Genomic DNA, 25004 nt, shown 5'->3' on the forward strand with positions numbered 1-25004 from the left:
CAGAGCAGAGGCAGACTGCAGAAGAAGCCAGGGAGTCTCCCCCTCCTGCTGCAACCAGCTCCCCTTCCCTTGGTCTCCCAGAACATGCAGAGAAGGGAAGAGGGCAAAACAACGAGAGACAAGATGACAGAGCCTTAGGCTGCTGGCAAAGCAACCAAGGGAGGAGCCTTAGAGTGCGGTGGGAGGGCAGGGACCTTCAGTCCTTGCAACTTCCTCATTGGGGCAAGACCTACTGGAAAGAGTTGCTGTGATCACTAGACCTGCACTGCTTTGGTTTCCTTGAATAAAGAGTTAACTTCACTAACACCAATGGGGTTTTTTGTTGCTGACCTTCTCCTGACTCTGGCTCCTGACAGGCAGCTGGGTCCTCTTTCTTTTATCTCCACTCGTAGGTTGAGACCTCTGTTGCATTCCATCTTTTCTGCTCTCTCAACTTTATCATGGACTCACGTAAAATTTGGATTGGACCTCAAGGCTTTCTTACTCCATGCCCCTGCTGATGTAGAAAACAAACCATAACTCCCATCACATCTTGCTGTGATTCCTGGTAACCCAATTAGGACATGTTTGAATCCCTTGCCTTCTCTTACAATACTGTTTCTGCCTGTTGCGTCCATATACATTTGTATAAATGAGGGTCAAATTGCTACAAATTCCTGCCACTTGGCTTTTCCGCACCTCCCATTCCGTACATATGCACATGTCATATAATATGTTATAGAAATAGCTAGTCTCAACACCCTAGTCTTCCTGTATCTCCATCACTGCCCACATCAGCTGGAACATCCCACTTTGTACTAAAATAGCACTAAAAATTAGATTTGTGCTGGTTTAGAGGTAAAACAACTTCAGCTGCCGTTGCAAGCCGTTCAGTTTTTGTTTTGCAGAGCACAGTAGGCTTCTATTGATGCAGGTTTTATGTTCATTTAATGAACACCATATGCCACAAAACCTCAGATTGAAATTGAAGAAGATTTTTATGCTAAGAGCTTGCAAACTTTTATATTTATGAACCTCTAAAAAAAATAAGAAGTTTAGGCTCACACTCCATGTTTGCAGAAAACTTCTGCTCATTAATGATTATCATAGAGAGTTATCAGTGCAGGTTTTAAGTTACTGTCATTTATCATCTATAAAGCAATGTCGATTGGTAAGGGCTTCTTAAATCCTTATTTAGCTTTACGCACATATAAAACACCCTCTGGGGTAAGTCAATACTCCCATTTTATAGATAAATGCGAGAGGGAATGACTTTGCCATGGGTTCCAGTGAAGCCATGATAGAGAAAAGACTGGAATCCATGTGGCAAGGCATAAGGACCTGTGAATCTGGCGGGCTACTGAATGGACCTCCTCAGTAGAATCAGATGGCCACAGACCTCATAATCAACAGCCAGCTGTAAACAGCTGTAAACATCCTGGCTCTGGGATTGTAGCACTGGAGAACCTACATATGCCACCCCCCAAGAGACAAACAAAGATAAATGATTGCTGGTTAATGTGCCTTATGCATACTACTGGTCTGATCCAGACTTAGTCATACAAAAAGTTCATCCACACTGTTGTTTAATGTGGATTATAAGTTCCCTGTACCTCCATTAATTCTCCATTGTCCATTTGGAGGACAATTCTCCATTGTCCCCCAAATCACAACTTCCCACCCTTCTCAGTGTTAGGTTTCTGTGTGTTGCCACTCTTGGAGTCACAAGACTCTGTTTTGCATTCCAGATACATTCCAGGCTGTTGGAAGTCTCACGGAAGACAGGAGACGGATGTGAGGTTACTGGTTTCCTGTTCCTATGTTTTTCAGTTGCTCTTTGCTTTCACAGAGAGAGCATGTATATTTCTTTTCTGTCTGCGTAACTAGAAATAATACTCTTTGCGATGTAGCTCATATTATCCCGGCTCCTTCCCTGCGTGCTGAATACTCTGTGTAATGGGGAAACGTGCTTGGAGTCTCATCAAAGGCTCAGGTCGTTAATCATGTTGGAGGACTTGACTGGAAGAGTCACTCGGTCGAACGCAAGTCCGACACTCAGTCTGGATTATTTCATATCAGAGATACTTCCAAAAAGGGGAGAGTATGAGAAAATCCAGACCAAGGGAGGGGAAAGGGTGGGAAGGCAGTGACTTGGAGGAGAACACCATGTGGACAATGGAGAATTAATGGAAGTACAGGAAGCTTATCACCAATGTTAAACAACAGTATATCTGAGCCCTTGGGGTACACCCAGTGACTGTCTTGATTGCAATGCGTCTACTCCATATATGACTAAGTCTGGATCCAACTCTGTATTTAATAGCACTGGGCAATGTATTAATGTGTACCGGCAAATTAAATCTCATAAAATATTCCAAATATACAGGGCAGGTGCTACTCTATGATCAAGAGCAATAATAATAGGTCACCATGAATAGCATTATATGAAGTCATCTTGAGGTTAATTGAATAAGTTATTTTCATATAGAGGAAACAACTCAGGACCGTAGGTGGTTCTGCAAAACAGAAAGAGGAAGTTCATATATATATATGTGTGTGTGTGTGTGTGTGTGTGTGTGTGCGCGCGTGCGTGCGTGTATTTCAGTTTTTTACATTTCAAAATAAACACTTTACAAACTTTAAAATATCCAATGACTTCCCTTTTTCTCCTTCCATGGTTCATATTACATATAATACATTCCTGCATATTTTACTCTAACCATTCAAATCAATTTTCCACTTTTACATCAATCAAATATTGTTTACTCTGTTGAGTTTATCTTAACACTGCCAGCGTTTTCAGCTGTGTACAATTATTTTCCATATATTCAATAAATATTTTCCACTCTTCTTTAAATATATGTTCTTGTTGCTTTCTTATTCTATGTGTTAAGCCTGCAAGTGCTGCATATTCTAACATCTTAAGCTGTCAATCATCTTTACACGGGACCTTGCTCCATTTTTGGGCTAACAGAACACGGGCCGCTGTTGTTGCATACATAAATAAAATTTTCTGACACCTGGGGATTTCTGTCTGCGTTAGTCCCAACAAAAAAGACTCTGGTTGTTGCTTTTTTGGAAGGTAAATTTAAACATTTTTTCCAACTCATTATAAATCATTTCCCAATATTCTTTTACCTTTCTACATATCCACCACATATGAAAGAAGTTCCTCCCATTTCTTTACATTTCCAACACGTATCTGATTCTGCTTTATACATCTTAACTAAACTACTCAGAGTTAAATACCATCCATGAATCATTTTCAAATAGTTCTCTTTCAGAAAATAACACGTGGTAAATTTCAAGTCACTTTTTCAGAGTTTCTTCCAGAGGTTTAAGTATATATTGTGTCCTATATCTATTGCCCAGTGTGTCATTGATGCTTTAACTGTTATTTTGTAACAGTTATTTTCCACATTGTGAGCTTTGGTCCAAAACTCCATTTTTATTTTTATTTTTATTTTGTCTACCATAAGCATATCACATATCTGGTGGTATTGTAACCAGTTCGTAACTTGGCTCCTTAAGTTCTTCATAGGTTCCAGTCTGGGTTCGCACCCTGCAAAGTCCAGCAATTCCCTGTAAGTCACCTATTGTCTGTCCATATTAACTCTCTTAATTGTAATTGCTTCGATGGGGGATAACCATAAAGGTGTTTTTTCTTTCTAGCAGATTTTTATATTTCTCCAAAACTCTATCCAAATTCTTCCTGATGTCTGCATTGTCCAATACAATCCAGTCCTTTAACCAACACAAACAAGCTGCCTGCAATTGCAGGTCTGGCAGGGCAAAGCCTCTTCCTTTTGTATCTATCAACATTTTAAATTTAATTATTGGCTTTCCCCCTGCCAGATAAATTTAGAAATATATTCTTTCCATTCTTTGAAGTAGTTTGCATTATTTACAATTGGAACAGAAAGAGGAAGCTCTTAAAACTGGATCTTGTTGTGCATCTCAAGCTACAGACCTTTTTGGAGGTGATACAGAGCAGCAGCCGCTGCCGAATGATTAGACAGTGAAGGTTAAAAAGGACCATAAAAGATAATTGCTGAAGCCCAGCCAAGCAGTGATTAAGACAAAAGTATGGAGTTCAGCCAAGCTGGAGAGCAGATAAGGGTGACTCCTGGTCAGGATTTTGCCATTGTTGTGGTACAGAGATAATGGAGTCAGATGGTCCCGGAACTGCCACTTTGAAAGTTAAGAGATTCTGCTTAGAGGGAAGGAGATACCCTTGAGAGGTATTGCAAAAGACTTCAGCACAGGCCTGCACAACTTGTCACCCAGCAAGCAAAATGCAGCCCACCAACTCAGTGTACGTACTGTATGTCTATACTAAATCTGTTTTTGAAACCTTCCTAGGATGGCAAAAACACATCAGCTCTCATGTACTTGCAGGCTGAAATTAATGGCTGATGGACTCTGCTTGGCTTGGTAGGTCTTGAGTTGTGATACCCTCACAGGGAGTCAGTAGCTCAGGACTGATTAATGTCACTGTTTTTCTTTCCACTGAGAGCTTTATAATGTAATTCAACATTATGAGTGGCTCAGAGTGTCCTCTGAACATAACATACAGCGGTCCACCTTGCTTTTTGAAATGCCCAGCTCATGCTGGCCTGTGACTCAACTATGCATTTATCCATGGACAAGTCTCTATTTGCATCCCCCAGCTATCATTTGCTGACTTGAAAAGTTCACCGTAATGTAGGGAAATCTTCATTTTCCACCACCACTAGGTGGAAATGTTGAGACATGTTTTGACAGATAACCTGGGAAAACCTTCAAGTGGTCATTTCCCTTAATCTGAACTGCTCTCCATTTATGCACATAATCTAATTTGGCTCTGAAAAGATGCTGCTGTTTGACGACTTCCAACAAATACAGCAACTAGCTACCTGGGACTACCAGTTATGCAGAACATCAGTTCACCTGTCCTTGAACAATGCTGCCTCCCAGTCTGTTCCCACGTGCAAATTAAAGTGCTGGTGCCACGGATGGCCCCATACACTTTCTACCCGAGGTTAACGACAAAATAGCATCCCTCTCTCAATTCCATGTACCAAAGCCAACCTGACTGACAACTGAATCTTTCTTCAACATAGGTGATGAGGTAACGTCTTCCACTGCACCTGAGCACAGCAGGCTCATTTAGGGACTCAGGCCAGGTAATGTAATGCAGATAGTTTTGCCCCCCCCAACCGACACGCATACACATACGCCTTGGGATCACACTGGCCTGGGTTGCTGCTCAACCCTAAAATCCTAAAAGCCGTAGAAGCTTTCCTGAACGATGCATTCATCACCAGAGTCTCTCTTCTAGATCCATCCATCCTGTCTGATATGAGCTATTTGATGATCAGAGGGAGGGCCTTTTTTGGTCAAGGCCCCCAGTTTATAGAAAGTCCTCTCCATACAGTATTAGATTTGTGACTGCCTTTTGCTAAGTATATTTTCTCCATTGATCATTTTTTGAACTAATGCATAGGAGGTAGCCACAATTTAGTTTCCTGTTTATGCCGTAGGCTGCAGAGTAAGCCCGGCTGAACTGTGTAGACCTTATTTCTGAATAGACATGCATAGCATTATACTGTTTGCTATACTTTCCACAGGGGTTCAGCACACCACCTAGCCTTGCCTTATCAATGGTGGAGGGGAAATGCCAAGAAATTGATGCACAGCCTTACCCACCACCTCCCTCTCCCCTGGCAACATAGGCCACATTCACACCAGACATTTAAACTACAGTGACACCATTTAAACACTCATGGCTTCCCCCAAAAAATGCTGGGCGCCATAGTTTGTTAAGGGTGCTGAGAGATGTTAAGAGACCCTTATTCCCCTCCCAGAGCTACAATTCCCTACTTAAAGACCTAAAACAATGCAAAGAGTGGCAGAGAGTCTTGGCAAAGTATATCTGGCAGGGGAAAAGGCCACGGATAAAAATGAAAATTTTGATAGATAAAAAAGAAAGAGGGGGCTTTTCTCTCCCGGATCTAAGTCTATACTATGAAGCGGCCTGCATACTTTGGTTAAAAGATTGGATAAAAGTGGAGAATAGAGATCTACTGGATTTAGAAGGCTTTAATAATTGGTACGGATGGCATTCGTACCTTTGGTATGGGAAAGTGAAGGCCCACAAGAGCTTTCTAAATCATATTTTTAGAGGACCTTTATACCAATCATGGGAAAGGAATAAAAATCTCCTTGAAAGAAAGACCCCATGGTGGATCTCACCAATTGAGGCTTTAACGGTGAAGAAAACAAACATGGAGGGGAAAAACGCCACCTATGAAGAAATGTTAAGAAAAACAGACCAAGGGCCAAGACTTAGACCTTATGAAGAGATAAAAAATCTATTCACTGGGTGGTTGCAATACCACCAGGTGAATGATTTGCTAAAAGAGGACAAGAAGAAGTTGGGTTTTGATGACAAAAAATCAAAATTCAATGTAGAAGTAATAGAAGGTAAAAACAAAACCCTATCTAGAATCTATGACATACTTTTAGAGTGGTATACAAAGGACGAGGAGGTGAAGGAGGCAATGATTAAATGGGCAATTGACTTTGGTTATAACATCGATTTTGAAAGGTGGCTGGAAGTGTGGAATTGTAACATAAAGTTTACAGCATGTATGTCTCTGAGAGAAAATGTTTGGAAGATGCTATATAGGTGGTACCACACCCCTGTGAAGTTGGCCAAAATGTATAGACTAAAAGATAAGAAATGCTGGAAATGTGGGGAGGTGGAGGGTGACCTATATCATCTATGGTGGACATGCAAAAAGGTGAAAGGCTTTTGGGAATCGGTTTACAATGAGCTTAAAAGAATATTTAAATACACTTTTCCCAAAAGACCCGAAGCCTTTTTGCTGGGAATGACGGGTAAAGATATTAAGAAAGAAGATAGAACGATATTCCTCTATGCCACCACAGCAGCGAGAATTTTATTGGCACAATATTGGAAAGTGGAAACTATCCCCAATATAAATGATTGGCAAATTAAAATGATAAAATATGCTGAGCTTGATAAATTAACAGGTAAATTAAGAGACCACGATGAACAGAAATCTCTGAAAAATTGGAGTAAATACTGGAACTATATTGGAATAAATGCTTAATGTGATTGGCGGGGTCAGAACAAATACTACCAGCGTGTGAATTTAGGCCTATAGATTAAAAATCAAATACGTAATTGGAAGCAGATATTTGATACTTACCAAAAGGATGGAAGGAAGTCCAGGAGGCGGTTTCTGTGGGTGTTTTGTTTTTGTTTTTATCTTTTACTGTTTTGTGAAATAGCCAGATTAATCTATCTTTGTATAGTTAGAGAGAGGAAAAAGTTGGCTTGTATATCTTGACTCTCTTTTTTGTTACAATTTTTTCTTTTGTATTTGGTTGTATGTTTGTTATGTGTATAACCTTAATAAAAATGTATTTGGAAAAAAAAAAAGAGCTACAATTCCCAAAATTCCCTATAAAGCAGGACGCCACTCTGGGAATTGTTGCTCTGGAAAGAGAATGAGGGTCTCCTAACAACTTTCAGGACCACTAACATAGCAGCCAACTCCTAGAGGCCAAGGTCCCTTCAGCTCCCCCCCAAATTTTTTTGAGGAGGCCAGGGCCCCCAAAGTTGATGGGCATAGCCATTCAAATGGGGTGTGTGTGCCATGTCATGTGATTGATTATGGGGGGTGGGCTTACCTGTGCCCCCTCCCCACCAACTTTCATTCAAGTTGGCTCCCCTGACCCCTAATGAACTGCACAGTTCCCTGAACTCTTTGGGGGAATATATGAGTGTATCAAATGGTATCAAAGTGCTTTAAATGCAGAGCTTTTTCTGGGGGTACGCAGGGGTATGCATACCCCTAAACAGTTTGTGAATCTTTGTACTTTTGTCCATTTACTGTATTTATTTTTCCCAATTGGAACTATAAAATGGTTATTTTCTTGAGTCAAAATAAGAGTACCCCTAAACATTTTTTAAATAAAAAAGCACTGTTTAAATGTATGGTGACTTCTACATTCTTTGAGCAAGTAAATGTTCATTGTTCTTTTCCCACCTCTGAAGAATAACCCAACCTACCTAGATCCCTCACATGAACTACTGTGGAATGAGTGGTTGGATCCAGCATTATGCAGTATAATTGCATGAAGCATTAAAAAACAAACAAAAAACCTGCACCTTGTTTAATCCATTCACATTACTGTTAGGTGGCACAAAATCAAATGGACAAAAAGTGTTATTGCTTGGCATCCAACCCAAATCAAGTTAAATATTTTGATAAATTTGTACAAAGTTGTATTTCATGTGTGTTTTCCACATTTGTTGTTTAATATTATTACGTACTGTCAACTCCCTGGAACATTTCATTCTAACTGATGGCTTCTTTAAGACAGATCTTAGATATGCAGAGGGCCTTGGATATTACAAATGCCTAGGTGATTTGTTTTGCTTTTATGAAAGAAATATAATTATTGCTATCCAGGAGAAATAAACAGTGGACAACAAATGGAACTTTGATTTCACCCGAACGGAACAGTCAGAGCCCGTGTTATATTTCAGCTTGCTTTAGCAAATAATTTTTGCAGGTAACATTGCCCCCACCCCAGAGCAGCTAAATTTATTTATGACTATCACCCATTTATAGCTTCAGATCTAACTTTCCATTAGAGCAGGAACTGATCTTGCACAACAACAGACCCATCTTTACCTAAGCTTACTGACAGACTATATTCCTTGGGAGATGCCTTCAGTCAATCACAGTAATTACCCCTCAGCCTTTTTCATTATGTAAGATCCATGAATATCTATCTATCTATCTATCTATCTATCTATCTATCTATCTATCATCATCTTCTTCCAACAATCTCAAGGTGATTCTGCCCATCCCCATTTCATTCTCACTACAACCCTGTGTGGTAGGTTAGGTTCTGAGATTCCAGCCTTCTCTGATACAGGGAATGAACCTGTTGAAGACCTACACACATTTCTAAGGGAGTGAAGGCATTGAATTCAGTAAGACTTCCTTCCAAATAAACATGGATAGTGTTAAGCTGAAAGCCTTGCAGTGCCGGTGCACCATAAGGGTTTACCTGTGTCAACGTTTCTTTGCACAAATCAACATATGTCCATTACATCTTTCCCCCGCGTATTGAGGTTGCCCTGTTGCTGTGCTAGATACTGCACTACACTGTTAGACCACCACTGATGTATTGAATTTGGTGGGGCGAGAACGATGCAGGATGTTGTGAGTGAGGAATATGAAAATACAAAGCCAGCTGTTAAATAAAAGACAGAACGGAGGAGAGAGAGAGAGAAATGGAATGAGGGGAGGAAAAGGATATGAAATAGAATGATTGAATCTGATTTGCTCATTTTCTTTTGGCCACATGAGGCTATATTCACTCAAAGAGAACAAGTATTTGATTATCTCCAGTATATTCCTTTAGTGCCACCTTCAGGTTTTTTTGATCTTCTCCTGCTACAGTTCTTCTGATTCTCTGAATAAGGGCTTGTGCCAGGAGCAGGAAACCTTTTTCAGCCAGAGGGCTGCATTCCCTTCCAGGCAACCTGTGGTTTTTTTGGGGGGGGCAGGGTGGAGAACGACATGCACTGGTGGTAGGTGGGGTTAGAAGCAACAGTGGGTGGAGTAAATGATTCCGCATGAAAATAGGGACATTCTATTCCCTCTAGGATAGAATGCCCCTATTTTAACAAGGAATGTTGGAGGGTATTTTAATTAGTATTCTAATTTTACCTTTGTGCATTAGGCTTTTTTCTACACACACAAATCCAGGCAAGCAAAAGGCATTACCAGAGTTCAGAGACACATTCTGGTAAGCAAAAACATTCAAGAAAGTAGCAAAGCAGGTTTAGTGAAGGGCCCACTACCAAAATGCTCACAGGGGGTTGGGCAGATCAGGATCTGGCCCACTGGCCAGATTTTGTACTTCATCCCTGTCTCATTCTAATAATCCATCTATAACTTCTAATACACTTTATCCTTTATCCTTTCTTCTTCGTGCATAGAACAAACATCTCTTTAAATATATGTTACTCCCACATGTACTTCATTTGTTGATCTTATCTGCATTTACCTGAACTCTCCCCCATTTTACTATAAAGATGGCTCTGGGAATTCCTGGCCCATGGGAAAAACAGAGGCATGGACACAAAAATTTTCTCAAGTCCAGCTACTTTTTAAAAATCTGCACCAACACTTTGCCTAATGGCAATGTAAACGAACAAGAGAGTGAAGTTAGTGCTATGGGTAAAAGTAGTGAGAGGGGGAACCCAGACTTTTGCTCAACAAAATCTATGCAGGAGAAGAACAGATCAAGACAACTAGTTACATAATGCTGTTCTATATCTATATCTATATTGAGAGGAGGCAGAAGAATGAATGTCCTACTTTGATTAACTTTGTTAACTAAGTGTTGGGCTCAAGGTTTTCTTTAATTTTGCCTGTCTCTGGTGGAGAGGAGAACTGCCCATGTAATCTGTGCACCAACGCAAGAGATTAAACAGAAAGCCACAACACTTCCTTGCTTGAGTGTCAGAACCAGTTCTTACATAACAGCCATTGCTCGCCCAAGAAAGGAATGTTAAGCATTTGATGAAGCAAAGCCTGTTGAGATTTGTAAATAAGACATGTGTGCCAAAGCCTCATGCAGGAAAAATACTAGAATAAGCAGGTAATCAAGAATAGGAACACAATGTACAAGAATATCTACTTTATCTACTTTGCTTTTGCTATGTTTCGTTTTGGTTTTTTGATGTCCTCTAATCTGGATTAATGAGGGTATGCACAGGAAGGAGATAGCTGGCTGGTGAAAGACCCTGAGAGACTTCAGAGAAGTGTGACTAGCCCAAGGTCACCCAGCAGCTGCATGTGGAGGAGCGGAGACGCGAACCTGGTTCACCAGATTACAAGACTACCGCTCTTAACCACTACACCAGACTGGCAAGGAAGGGATGATGTCCCAGGGTGGGGAGAAGAAAGAGACACTCCCAGGTGAGAGCTGGGAGGGTCCACCCACTTCTGTGTGAGGCAAGGGTTAAGATCTACCTTTAAAAGAGAGATTTGCATTTTGTTTCCCACCTTCTCTTTTCCTTTCCCTTTTTTAAAAAAAATATTTGGTTTTTTATTGTATTCTACAATGAAAAGTTTCAATGAAGAAGAAGAGGAGGAGGAGGAGCAGCAGCAGCAGCAGCAGCAGCACAATGTTAATGTTTTACTGCAATTCTGGAAGAACATTCTTCATGTACCCAAACATGACTTTGCCTGCCAATCATATTTCACACACTGCCTTAGAGAAACAGCTTACACACCCTCACATTCCATTCACAACAGGAGGCTAAAGAACAGAATCCTGGCGCAATGCGTTACTGCAACCTTGTCTGCAAGCTGATGAAAGGTGAAAGTGGAGTTACTAATCAACCAAATCCTGTGAAGCAAGTTACACTTGTACAAAAGGTGGCAGGGGGAGGATGGTGCACAATAACAAATCCCCAACTGACGTCAGCCCAACCTCTAGAGATCATCAGATCAGTGGGTATGTTCCCCAGACAAGATGCTCCACTGATCTTCACCGCTGTTGCTCCTCACTGCTGTAATTGCATCTTTTCCCCTCTGAGAGGCAGCCCGTCGTCAGCTCTGTCCAAATCTATTGCAGAGTAGATTTGGGGGCTTGCAGGGGACTGTAGGGGGAAGAGGGGACAGTAAAGTCCCATTGTCCAAGTAGAAGTCTATTCCATTCACACCACCAGATTTCATCCAATATAAAATACCTTTCTAATAAAACTTAAACCTCTTAGTCCTGAAAAAAAGGTTATGGCTCCCCAAATGATAATGTGAACGCGTTCCAACCATTGAATATCTCAATCTGCAAGTGTTGTTTTTGAGAATTTGCCATGAAGAAAACCATATGGCATCATTTGAAAAAAAAAATCAAATTTTTCGCTCTATAAGACTCACCAGACCACAAGACGCACCTAGTTTTTGGAGGAGGAAAACAAGAAAAAAAATTTCTGAATATCAGAAGCCAGAACAGCAAGAGGGATCGATACGCAGTGAAAGCAGCAATCCCTCTTGCTGTTCTGGCTTCAGCGATAGCTGCGCAGCCTGCATTTGCTCCATAAGATGCACACACATTTCCCCTTACTTTTTAGGAGGGGAAAAGTGAGTCTTCCAGAGCAATAAATACGGTATTTTATCTATGGAGGTCTTTTGTCAATTGCCTTTATCTTCTTAAGGTAAATCTTAGAATCAGCTTTACGATGCACAGACACACACAGCTATGAGTAATTAGTCTCATTAAAGCTCTCTTTGTCTCCTGCAAAATTCCTCAGATGTTTTGCCTGAACAGGAATCTTCAAATTCACTTAAAATGTTTGTGCTTTAGGCAAAAACTGACTGGGGTGGCAACTCTACAAAGGATGGAGGCAGTTTTCTTTTGCCAGCAATGTCTTCCTCAGTACGAATTTGGACTTCACTGACACTGGTCTAGTTTTGCCACAGAATGTTTTGTATGAAGAGGATAGTCAAAATGGCCAGTGTGGTAAAGTGACTACCAGGCAGATATACTAGGATTGGGGAGAAGTGGATTTTGATTCTGAGTTGGTCATGATGAATGGTGGGTGACACACATGGGTAGCTCGGTTGGTAGACCATGAGGCCCTTAATCTCAGAGTCATGGGTTTGAGCCCCACAATGGGCAAACAGATTCCAGCATTGCAGGGGGTTGAACTAAATGACCCTCGTGGTCCCTTCCAATTCTATGAGATACCAGTGTGGCACACTTTGAAGTATGTTTACTCAAAAGTAAGTCCCACTGAGGTAAATGAAGCTCAGTCTCTAGAAATGTACATAGGATTACAGGCAGATAATCACTTCCTCTCAGTCAATTTTACCTCATAGAATTGCTGCAAGGGTAAAATGGGAAGAGGGGAGACACCAACTATGACACCTTGAAGGATAAAAACATAATGAATAAAAGAGAGTGTGTGTGGTTGTTTTAGACCACCATTAATGGGAACATTTTGTTGCAGGAATTCTGCTGAAATGAATGGAAGCAGTTTGAGAGCACAGTAGTGTTTTAACTATAAACGCTTTTGCATTGTTCCAGTTAATTTAAAAGAGACTCATGCAACAGAACTTTCTGGTGAACTATGCACTCAGTGCTTATTTATAAAGTATTTAGTTTTGTATGGAGAATTATATGCGCTGCTGCTTTAAGAACATTAGCAACAATAGCTGGGTAAGTTAGCCCACCTTAAGCAGTCAATTTGGGAATACAGTATCATTAAAAAGGACAACAAATTGCCTGTTATTGTATTTTAACTATCGCACGAGGCAGCATTCAGATTTTCTGCCAAAGTCACCAATATGACTTGAGCCATTTCTGCTGTCAATTTAAAACAAAGCCTTCAGATATTGATTTAAATATTAGGAGCGCTGCTGCATACTATAATCCAACAGTAAAAGGCACTGTGTAAAGTATTGCCATTCTTACTTCAAATTTACTTCTGTTTTCCCGTTATCTGGCATTCCCTCCAGGCTAGAGACCTTCAGATGAAAGGTTAACAGTGACATTTATGGCTACTCATTTTGTTTAGATGAATATGTAACTGCATAAAAACAGAACTGTCTAATTTCTCTATCCACTGAATAGAACAACTGTCCCCCACCATATCTCTTCTATAAGGGAAAAACACATGTTTTATCAATGCCATTCCTAGATGTGATGATAATGAGTTAGATAACCTTTAAGCAGATGTCTTGAAAGAAGTGCACAGCACATTATGCAAGTGGGTGAACTTACCAATACTGGATTAATACCGCGCATATAATAGTTCCTTTCTCGGCACTGCTGATGATTAGAAGACTGTTTTGTATGCAGCAACCACTCTTGAAGTACGTAAAATGTGATTTTTAGTTCCATCTTCCATCATGAGAACAATGGTTTGAAATTGAAAGCCACATGAAGTTCAGGTCTGGGCTTTTTCTGAAAATAAAATAAAAGCTTGTTTGTTTCTCTCCTTGGAAGTCAATTATAGAGCTTTTTAAAGATCTAGGTTAGAACTAGATCTAGCAAATTTATGTTACAGTAAGTAAAACATGAGGACAAAATTCTTGATTGTAAGAGGAATTGAACGATAGAACTAACTATGTAAAGGGGTGGTGGGCTTCCCCTTGCCAGAGGTCTTCAAACAAAGGCAGGATAGCCAACTCAAGGGCCATTAAAGAAATATTATACCACTTTAAGCAGTCATGGCTTCCCCAAAGAATTCTGCGAAGTGTAGTTAAGGGTGCTGAGATTTGTTAAGGGACTCCCTATTCTCCTCACAGAGCTACGATTTTCAGAGCCGTTTAACAATCAATCCTTTTTCACAAGGAACTGAGGGAAATAATGTGCTGCAAATGTGCTTTAAAGGGTATATACACAGCTAGAAAATTCAAATTGAAAGGGGAAGAGCTCAAAGCAGTTTTGAGTTAACTCAGGATCAAATATCAGACACTTGAAGGGCATTTATTGGAAGATGTTTAAAAGCGTCTCATAATGATAGCAATACAAGGCGAACAGCACCTTTTCTTTTCTTTTTGTTTTAAGCAAAGGAGTTTGTGCCTGGGGCCTGCACAAACCTGCTGGCCCAATAAATAGGTCTGTTTCAGTTGTTTACAACAAGAGTAATTACACTAAAGAAGAGAGTGTCAAAACCGGTGAGCTGGCAAATAACAGCACATCACATAGGGTCAAACTGTGTGTGGGAAGAGAAAAATGACACACACACACTGGTAAAAGCCAGACATATGAATTTCCCATATAGTTTTGATCTGATGTCTGTCAGCTCTTTGAGTGGGATAGGCCAGACATGGGGAACATGTCTTCAGGTGTTTCTGGACTGCAGTTCCCACCATCCCTGGCTATTGGTCATGGTTGCCGAGGATGATGGGAGTTGGAGTCTAACTAATATCTAGAGGGCCACACATCCCCCATCCTTGAGACAGACAAATGACTACTGAGGGTTGCTACTGGATGTCCTTTATATTGGGCTGAAAATAAGAAAATGAATGAGCACTATCTGATAAGAAGAGGTGAGGCTCAGGGTAAAGCTCTCAGCACTATAAAGTTAATCTGCAAAGCCAGAGCATCCATCACAGTGTGGTTCAAAGCTAGCCCAAGGCATACTGAGGTAGAAAATTCAAATGACTCTTCTGCACTTTTGCACATTGTAAAAATATATTTATACTGAATAACTTACAGTCTGCCTCTCTTGAATGATTCCCCCTCCTCCCCCAAAAATATAACCTAATACTGCCTGAAGCAGCCCCCTCACTTTATCTAACGGCATCAACCTCAGTTTGGGAGTCCAGCATAAAAATAAAGGGCAGCAAGTTGTCAGTTATTTATACAGAGAGAGACATTATTGTGTGCGAGATCATAGTTGCCAATGAAATAAACAGTGAGGCAGAGGCTTCAGCCTCAAGGAGAGCTTACTCTGAAAACTCCTATCTCCCTTTGAAAATTAGTCTCCTTTTGATCACCCAGACTAAGAAAAGGCAATGACAGTTATTCTTTCAAGTTAGATAAACCAGCTCTATGTGATTTTTATGAAGATGTCCCCCTATTCTCCAAAGAGAAAAGCTTCTGTTAAGAAGATAAAGGAAGACACTCACTTTTGTGGAAACACAGTCATACCTGGCTTGCTAGAACATCAACTGCTGTTTTGTTATTACAGTTCTAATGAACGGCTTCATTACAGAACCACATTTTAATTGGTAAATATTTTCTTGTCGAGAATAGGACCAGCATACCTTTGTTGTGCATGGTTACTACTATAGTTGCAAGTCCAGGCAACTACTCTGGGTTAGGACTAGGTGGATGGGGTCATAAATATTCACCAGAGATTTTAATGGGATTAATGTTTTTTGTAATGGGCAAAAAGCAGATGGCCCAACCCTTGTGGCTCTTTCTCCCTTTCAACCTCAGTTGCAAGAGAGTTAAATCATCCCAGACCTTTGTCCTCTCCTCTCCCACTCTCTGTGGGTGACTGGAGAAGTAATCCTTGCTTGCTGGTGCCTGACCTCCTGGTCAACAAGACCTGACAGGCTTGACAGGACTCCACCCACTGACGCCTCCAGGCAATGGAGGAAGTGTCCTCATCACCATGGCAAGGGAGATGCTCACCTCCCTGCCACCTTGTCCCCATCTAGCCTTATCTGTGGTTCTGTTGAGGCAACAACTAGGACACTATTGGGGCCATTGGCCCAGCCCCTCTGGAGTGGCAGAGGACTTCATCCCAGGTAGCAGGCAGGGAGCATTGTTTAGGGGAAGAGATAATAGCTCAGTGGTAGAGCACATAACTTGCACGCAAAATTTCCAAGAGTCAAGTCATTGGCACCTCCATTTTAAAATATCAGGCCGCAGGTGATGGGAAGACTTTTCTCTGCTGAGGCACTGGAGAGCTGCTGCCTATAAGTGGAGACCATACTGGGCTATATGGACAAAAGGTGTAAGGCTGCAATCCTATCCCCACTTTCCTAGGAGTAGGATTGAATTATAAAGCACCTCCATATGTTACTCTGGCTGAATCTTGACACAGCCAAGAAGGCGTTCAGTTAAACACATTGTAAACTTCAGACAAGGAAGTTCCATTGGTGAAAAATGGAACTCCATAGCGTCATCTGGTGTCATGGTGTTATAACGCATATAAAGCACTTTATCTTTACACATGTAGCTGAGTCGTCTGACAGAGGAGCCCCAGTGTCTTTCAGTTTCTATTTGTCTACATATCTACAATGGTGAGGAGAAAGGAAAGGAAGAAGGAAGTGTTATAAATACTGCAAACCACCCTGAGCCAATATGGTATATAATAAATTCAATCAAATGATTAAATTCCTTGTGTTGATGTTATTCTGGTCAAGTTGCATATGGACTTGCACACCGAAAGTAAATTGAAGGCACAGACTCTTACCAGATGCATGGAAGGAGGAGAGGATCCAGAGGAATTTGTATTGAGTCATGTTTGGTGGCAGGTTATAGCAGGATTAATGGCTATTCCAGCAACAGCAGGAAGAATGGGATTTACAGGCCTTCTTTTCCCTGTTGGTAATTCAATGACAGCAATGGGCAGCCTAACATTAGATGAGGAGCCTATGTTTTAACTTGGGACATTCTTTGATTTTTGAACACCTGATACTGTACTGTCCTATCTCGGCATTTCGCTCTTACATGGTAGAACACTTGGGGGTTTTTTGGCAGTGGACCTGCTTTTTCATTCACATTTATGCTTAAAAAACATCACCTGACTCCACCTCCAAATTATGTAAGATGATGACATAACTTTATAGGGCTTGGTTCAGCTAAACATCCTGATGACATGGCTCATCACATTATCTGTGATACTTTATGCAGAGCTGTAAAGAAATCAGCTGATTCTGTAATATGGCAAAATGATGTTTTTGTTATAGTTAGAAGCTTATGAAACTTGGTCCCCACCATTTCAAAATCTCGGTTGACTTAACTTTCCATGGTTACAAAGTCTCACAGATTTCAGAGAGGTCTACTTCCAAGTGAGCATGCATAAGATCATAGTCTCAAGGTGCAATTCTTTGTACACATGAGAATAAATGTTGCTGGGCTCAGTGCTCTTTGGGGCAAGAGGAGCTATTTTAATCAGGAATGCAGCATGGGGAGAAATGATTAAATCCCCCTCCCCACGGTCCCAGTCTTGATTTCCCAGACACAGCTGCAATTTAAATGTGGAAATGCTAGTAGCGATCAAATAATTAACATCCAGTTGAGCCGTAAGAGGCGGGGAAAGTGCAATACCCCATCACAGTAAGTGTGAACTCAAAGACACATAGCCAAATTCTGGATTTTGGTGTGGCAGACATGTTTTCATTGTTTTCATATCCCCTTTATGTGTAAATGCCCAAACCAAACAATGCTACTCAGTAATCTTTGGCCAATTTGAAATATTTGGCTCAAACATTTCAGTAGCTGAGAAACCTTAAAATGCTCACTCAGGAAATGTAGCTGCTCTATTTAATTAATTAGTAAATGACTAGAATATCAAGTAGATCAATAATTTTATTGCAATTTGTGCATTTATCAATAGTTCCAGCAATAAAATGGTTAAACTTTCCCATCCACCTCAATTATTCAGGTCCTACAACTCCCATGGGAAAAGACAACACTAAGCAAACGGTGTATATCCTTAAAGTTCTTGCTCATCAATTTATATCACTACAATGAGCTCAAGACATAACATTTCCCCTTCATGGAGTCAATAATTAATGATCCCTCGACTCCAGAGTGCTATGGTTTTAACCCCAGATTACTCAGTCAAGAAAGACAGAAACTGCAGCTATTTACAAAAGTGGCATACCTTCCTCTGACAGACATGCTTACAGTGGATCACAAAACCACCTCAGAGCATGAGGTGAAACATTGCACAGAGGGGTCAAATCTATGCCATATTCATGATCAATAGTTGTGCAAAATTACTGTACAGATGTCACAGAGGTGTAAATCTGAATTTGAAAATGTTGCCTATGCTTTGGAGGGATGCATATATTAATGTCATTTATTGGTTGTGTTGGAACATTCATTCATTCATTCATTCATTCACTTAATGGATTTATGTACCACCTTTCTGCCATGGCACCCAAGGTGGTTTGCAATTTCAAAACACTAAAACAAATACATTATCTAGAAGGCTGACAGTACTCTCATGCCAGCTGGGAGCGGGTAGTGCAGTGGTGTAAACCACTGAGCCTCTTGGGCTTGCTGATCAGAAGGTCAGCAGTTCAAATTCGCGTGATGGAGTGAGCTCCCGTTGCTCTGTCCCAGCTTCTGCCAACCTAGAAGTTCGAAAGCACACCAGTGCAAGTAGATAAATAGGTACCACTGCAGCAGGAAAGTAACAGCATTTCCATGTGCTCTGGCTTTAGTCATGGTGTCCTATTGCACCAGAAGCTGTTTAGTCATGCTGGCCACATGACCTGGAAAGACTACACCCAAGAGTCACCTTTGACAGGACTTAACCATCCATGGATCATTTATCTTTACCCTTTTTTACTCTCGTGCCAGCTGGCGGCGCTTCTGCCTTCCCTAAGGGCATGCTGGTCTTAAGCAGCCTGAAGGAAGGGTAGGGCAGGGGCTGTCCCAACTGTTCTTTCAGACCATTGATGCTTCTGTCAAGAGCTGATGGTCTGTGTACTGACACTGGTCAATAGGAAGTCCTATGAACAGCATTTCGCAGTTCCCTATGTGCTGTCTGACAAGCAATTTCCACAGAACATGTGAGCCTTGCAAATCACAGCACAGGAAGTTATTGTGATGTAAGGTCTAGCGCCGAGGAAGTTCCCTCTCTGCGAGAAGCGAAGTTACAGGGAACCAGGCAGAGGGCCTTCTCGGTAGTGGCACCTGCCCTGTGGAACACTCTCCCACCAGATGTCAAAGGAAGAAACAACTACCAGACTTTTAGAAGACATCTGAAGGCAGCCCTGTTTAGGGAAGCTTTTAATATCTGAAGGACTATTGTATTTTAATATTTTGTTGGAAGCCGCCTAGCGTGGCTGGGGAAACCCAGCCAGATGGGTGGGGTATAAATAATAAATCATCATCATCATTTAAGGTAGTCAATATTACATTATTCCTATGCCATGACTAGCTTCTGATAAAGATACTGATCGTATTGCTTATTCACACTGAGCATATGGGAGAGCATCTTCCACATTTCCACATGGTTGTATGAATGCTAATAGTCTGCAGCTGCAGGAGGGGACTTTAGATACACAACTGTCTACATTGTGAAGGTGGCAAAAAAAAAGGTTTACTCAGGCACTTCCAAGAACAAGAAGCATGCAATGAGGCATTAGCCATGGTTATGGAATGCCATTCAGTCAGATAATTGAACATTTAATACAATGTGGCCATGGAATCAGATGGAATGTCAGACCAGCCTACTTGATAATGCTGGGCCCTTAGCCTTTCTCTTTCCAACCAGCTTAGGAAGGGAAGCCCATCTTGTATAAGATATGATGGAGAAGATAAAGAGTTCAATACATGTTTGCAACACACATCTCACATCTGATTGTAGCAGAATGCCTTCAAAACGACAGTGAGCACCTGTTTCGACATCAGTGTTGAATATGTGCATGGTGGGAGAAGCGTTTTTGCTCAAAAACATGCTTAGAAGTGAAATATTAGCAAGAGTTGTGGATACTCCAGTGGTTGTGTTATATTATGGACTCTCCATTGGCCTTCAGAGGGAGCAGTTGCTGGGGAAAGAGTCAAGTGTGTAAAAGTATAGAATATGTAATCTGCAAGCTTGTGCACAATAGTGTCTGTTTTTAACCCTTTTTAATTTTGCAACTATAACAGAAAAGTAAGATGTAAAACCATTGCTTGCTGATTTAACAGTAAGGCTATTCTATCCGTTCTATCTTAAACATATAGATTAACATAAGCAATTCATATGCCCAATTGGCATCCATACAACATTGATAATTATAAGCCATGAGTTCAAATGTGGAAAGGGCAGTGAGATATTCAGATCAGTGAGAAGTCAGTGGTGGGCATTTGTCCTTCCAGCCTTGCAATATAGATCTTTTTGCCACTGCTTTTTATGTCCATCTGTTAGCCCCACCCACCTGCACCACAGGAATGTAATTTAAGAGTGTGGTTCATATTAGGACTGCAGGTATCAAGTCTATGCCAGCATCAATATACCTCAAATTTTCGGAACAGGTTCTGTTACAATAGAATGAGTTGTGTAAACAAATATTGAGAACAAAAAGCAAACGGTTCAGAATAATATGTTCAGAATTTGTACGGTATGTCAAGGAAAAAAGCATTGAAGATATGCTTGTGAAAACTGGAAATTCAGACTAGCCAACTCGGGTCCAATGCAGTACTTTACCTCAAGAGTGAGACCTTAAAACCACACACAATGAAGCAGACATTATTACATTAGAGCAAGTGATATATGGTACTACTGTGTGTCACCACAAACATATCCGGGTGATTTCAGATGAATGGTGTTTTTATTTGCTAATGTACTACCACTGGAACTTTAATATGTCAGGGAAAGGAACTATGGAAGCAGCAGGCAATGGGAAACAATTCTGTGACATAGGTCAAACTGCAGAAAAATTAAAGATAAGTCTGTGAGTGGTCCATGCTGTAGCTGGCTGGGGCACCGTGACACAAGGATCCAAAAGGAGTTATGATTCAGAAGTTGAAACAAAAGTCCAGACTTCAAAGTGTGGAAATGGGTGGACTAAATTTGTAAGATATTCTCATTGAGGATACAACACTGGCTATGAAGTGCTATGGCCACATTCATGGATGGAAAACCTTTTTTTTTAGCCCAAAGTCTGAATTCTCTTCTGGGCAGCCTTCCTAGAACTACATGGCAGTAGTGGGCAGTGTAAGTGGAAAAAGTGAGAGAAACAAATGCAAATTTCATTTTTGTTCAGTATTTTATCTTTGTACAACCTCCCCATGTTTCTACAGTGCCCATGATGCAGTGCCCATTTTTCCTTTCTGATACCCATACCTATTCCAGCCTTTCTGTCAAATCTCTCCTCCCATCCCCTTTCCCCTGACCACATCCTAGGTTTCTTGTGCATTCCTATGAATGCTGATCAGAATAACTCTTATAACAGTTTTTAACTTTCCTAAATTAATACTAGTATCAACACACTGTTTATTGAATATTTTAGTATATACCAGTAAGCTAATTCCCTTTTGATATAACAACATTGACTTCTGACTTATCTCTGTGATCTGTGTTAACTGTTGGGAGTGTCAAATTCTGGTCTCAGTGCCAAAAGATCCCTAGAATTAAGTGTCGGGATTACATGAGGAAATTGCAGGGTGGCACGTAGACTGCACATTTAACAATACATCCAGCTCCAAAGCAGTATTAGAACTCTTCAAGTGTTAACTGCATTCTACACCACCTTACCATATCAACTGGTGTAAATGTTCTACAGTTAAAACTCTCTTGTACATTTCTGTGCCACAGCTAGGAAAATCATGGGTTGGATCCAAGCTAAAGTTGACTTAGATTAGACCCATTTAAATTAATGGGCCTAAGTTACAGTGCAATTATAACCATGACTACCTGAAAGCAAAATAATAAACAGGAACAAAAACAGAAGCTCTATTAAATGGAGCTAAGATTCAAGCCCATGTCGTCCATTCATTTCAATGGGTCTGTGCAGTATATAAACTAACTTTGGCTAGAACTCCATGACAGCTGCTCTAATGAGCACACACTTGCAGCAGCATACCCTTTATCTGGAGAAGAGGGTGAAGATGAAATTGCTTATCTGCACTACTTTGACATTCACAAGTCGAAATGTGAATTCCCTTTATGTCCTAGTTGTTTAATATGAATTCTAACTACTGTTGTTGACTGAATTGGTTTTTTTAATCTGAAGGATCTAAAAATAAATACCACCACTTGCATAAGCATTTACCAAAACATTGCAGCCAAATATTTCAAACTGCCGATTCTGGCACCTACACACCTATAAAACCATGCTTGGCACACCAAAATTCCAGGTTGGCCTCTTCAGCACCCAGGCTAAACATGAATGGAGAGATACAAGTAAAAACAACATGCATGTTTTGCAAGCTTTCATTTCATTATCTGGAAAGACCCTAAGGAACTTGCAGTTGATGAAGTTCCTGAAACAAGCTAGAACAGGTTACTTGGAACTTCCAAAGCTTTTCACCGATGGGGAGGGATGGGACTGGAAAGGCTGTTTGTTCAGTTCTCCAAGTGAGCCAACAGGATGGCTGTGTTTGTTGCAAAGTATGTTCCCGCCTTGACCTACTTCCGACATAATATATACCTGGCTCTGCAGTTGGAATTTTCTCATTAATCAGTGAATAGCATGACATCTGCCCAATGGAAAAACCTTGCAATAATGTGCAAGGTTTGTAGATTGTAGTTCCATTGTCTCTTTCTTTTACGAGAATGACACTAAAATCCCCCTCTATAATTTCAGCAAACAAAACAAAGCATTCCCATGCACATGTGCACATATCAACACCAGCTGGACTAGAAAAATGTCTGTTTGGTGATATGCATAGCATTGCATGAAAACATCAGTTACCATATTTGCTTCTCCATTCATTCAAAGGGTCTCTAGTGCCTAAGCAGATGGAAGAGACAGTGGCTACTTACTACAGCTGTGTGCTTCAAGAATACGTCGTCCGTACCACTGTCACAAAATATTTCAAGAGCAAGTCTCACTAAACTGGATGAGACCAGCTTGGAGTAAAGCAGACTAAGACCAGACTGCATACAATTAATTAGTGTTGCCCCAGCTGTGCTACCTAAGGTTATCTGTCACATTCTGCTTACGGAAGAGCCAGTATGTGGGAAAACTGGAAGCTACCACTTCAGAAAAAAGCAAGTTCACCTGATGGTTAGCATTTTTACACCAGGCTTTCACACTGGTTCATGTCACTTTAAAGCAGTTAATGGGGATTCAAAGGTAAGCACACACTTGGGTTGAAAACCAAGGGTGTTTTGCTTTTCTCCTGCCACAAGCCATGGTTCGTGGTTTGTCTAAGGAAACCACATACTGTAACCAAGGTCTTTCATGGCAGAAATAAACCACAAACTTGAGTTCAGGAACAGCAGACAAGCAAAGCATGTTCACCTTTAAATCATGGCTAAACTTTATGGCTCAAGTGACATGCCAATGCTTCCAGCGTATGAATATTTGATTTGAAAAAGGACTGCCACATAGTTAAAAGAAATCTTGATTTAACTGTGTGAGTATTAACCAATGAAGCCTGCATATAGTTTTGAAGGTGGGAGGGATGCATACTTTGTTCTTAAATGATGCATGCGTCATAGCAGGCATCCTCTTGGTAGAGGCATTCCTTCTTGAATGAGAGGAAAGGGACGAAATGAGTGATTATGTCTCACAATCAAGCCTGAGAAATCTACAGCTTTCCAGATGTTACTGAACTACAACCTTCATCATCCCTGACCACTGGCCATGTTGGCTGGGACTGATAGTCTAACAACATCTGGTGGGTCACACTTTTTTTACCTTTGCTCCAATGATCAACTAAACATGGCATACACACTTAATGGAATGGTAATGGCCTCTCTGACACAGATAATGTTGAAGAAGGGTTAAACAAATGCATGGAGGAAAGTTGTAAGTCAGCCTTCTAAGTAAGCCCAAAAAAGCTACTGGCTTGCTAAAAGATTTGCAGCCTGCATTTCCATGCTGTCAACAGAGGAGGAAAAGCTTTCATTGGTATAGAAACATAGGCAGGCCTCTAAACAATGCTCTGTTCCGCCTCTACACCTAACAGAGAACCGTAACTGACAGTTACAAGCAGGATGAAGCTTTCTGACCATTTCCTGCCACCCCTCAGAGGGCTAGTACAAAACATTTATTAACGTTTGTCAATTTACATACAATACTAATATATGATCAAGTATTAAGATTTCAATTAATACTCTTAAAATGGGGCTCAGTTTGAGGTGGGTCCCCCCCCCATTGTTTGTATGTACCATAAATGCAAAGAAAGAAGCACAAGAACAAAGAGAAACAAAATGAAATATGGTAAGGAAAGATGGTGCAGAAAGCGTCAACGGGCAAAGGAAAAAAAAGGAACCAGCTCAGAGGTGCAAAGGAATGGAAGCCAGAGAAGAAAAATCTCCTGGTGACATCTCTTGACCACATTTAAGCAAATGCTCATGAAATATCAGCAGCTCATGAGCTTTATCAATGAAATGTTATAGATCTAAAATTTGTTAAAGGAGTTGCAGCCAGAAAATTTGTAAAGGTGGGAGTTCTTCCAAATTATAAAACCGCTGCCAGCTCTCAATGATTTTAGTTGGACAATTATCCTACAAATTAACTACTAATTCTAGCTTCTCCCCCTCCCTCTTCCATCTCCCATCTACCCCTTCCCATGGCACCTTAATGACCATAAGTAAAGCATGATCTTGCTTCCAAACCTTTTGGAAA

The 25004-nt window shown here is 40.8% G+C and overlaps 1 long non-coding RNA gene across 1 annotated transcript in view; it reads right to left on the reverse strand.

Moving 5' to 3' along the window:
• Positions 1-25004, reverse strand: part of LOC310828105 — a 60926-nt gene that overhangs the window by 5646 nt on the left and 30276 nt on the right. Inside the window, exon 4 of the long non-coding RNA XR_014556674.1 lies at positions 13804-13986. This is a non-coding gene — a long non-coding RNA (uncharacterized lncRNA). The remainder of the gene's footprint in view (positions 1-13803; positions 13987-25004) is intronic.

This window comes from Podarcis gaigeae (genome assembly GCF_964106915.1).
Source record: "Podarcis gaigeae genome assembly, chromosome: 12".
In the NCBI taxonomy this organism is placed as follows: domain Eukaryota; kingdom Metazoa; phylum Chordata; class Lepidosauria; order Squamata; family Lacertidae; genus Podarcis; species Podarcis gaigeae.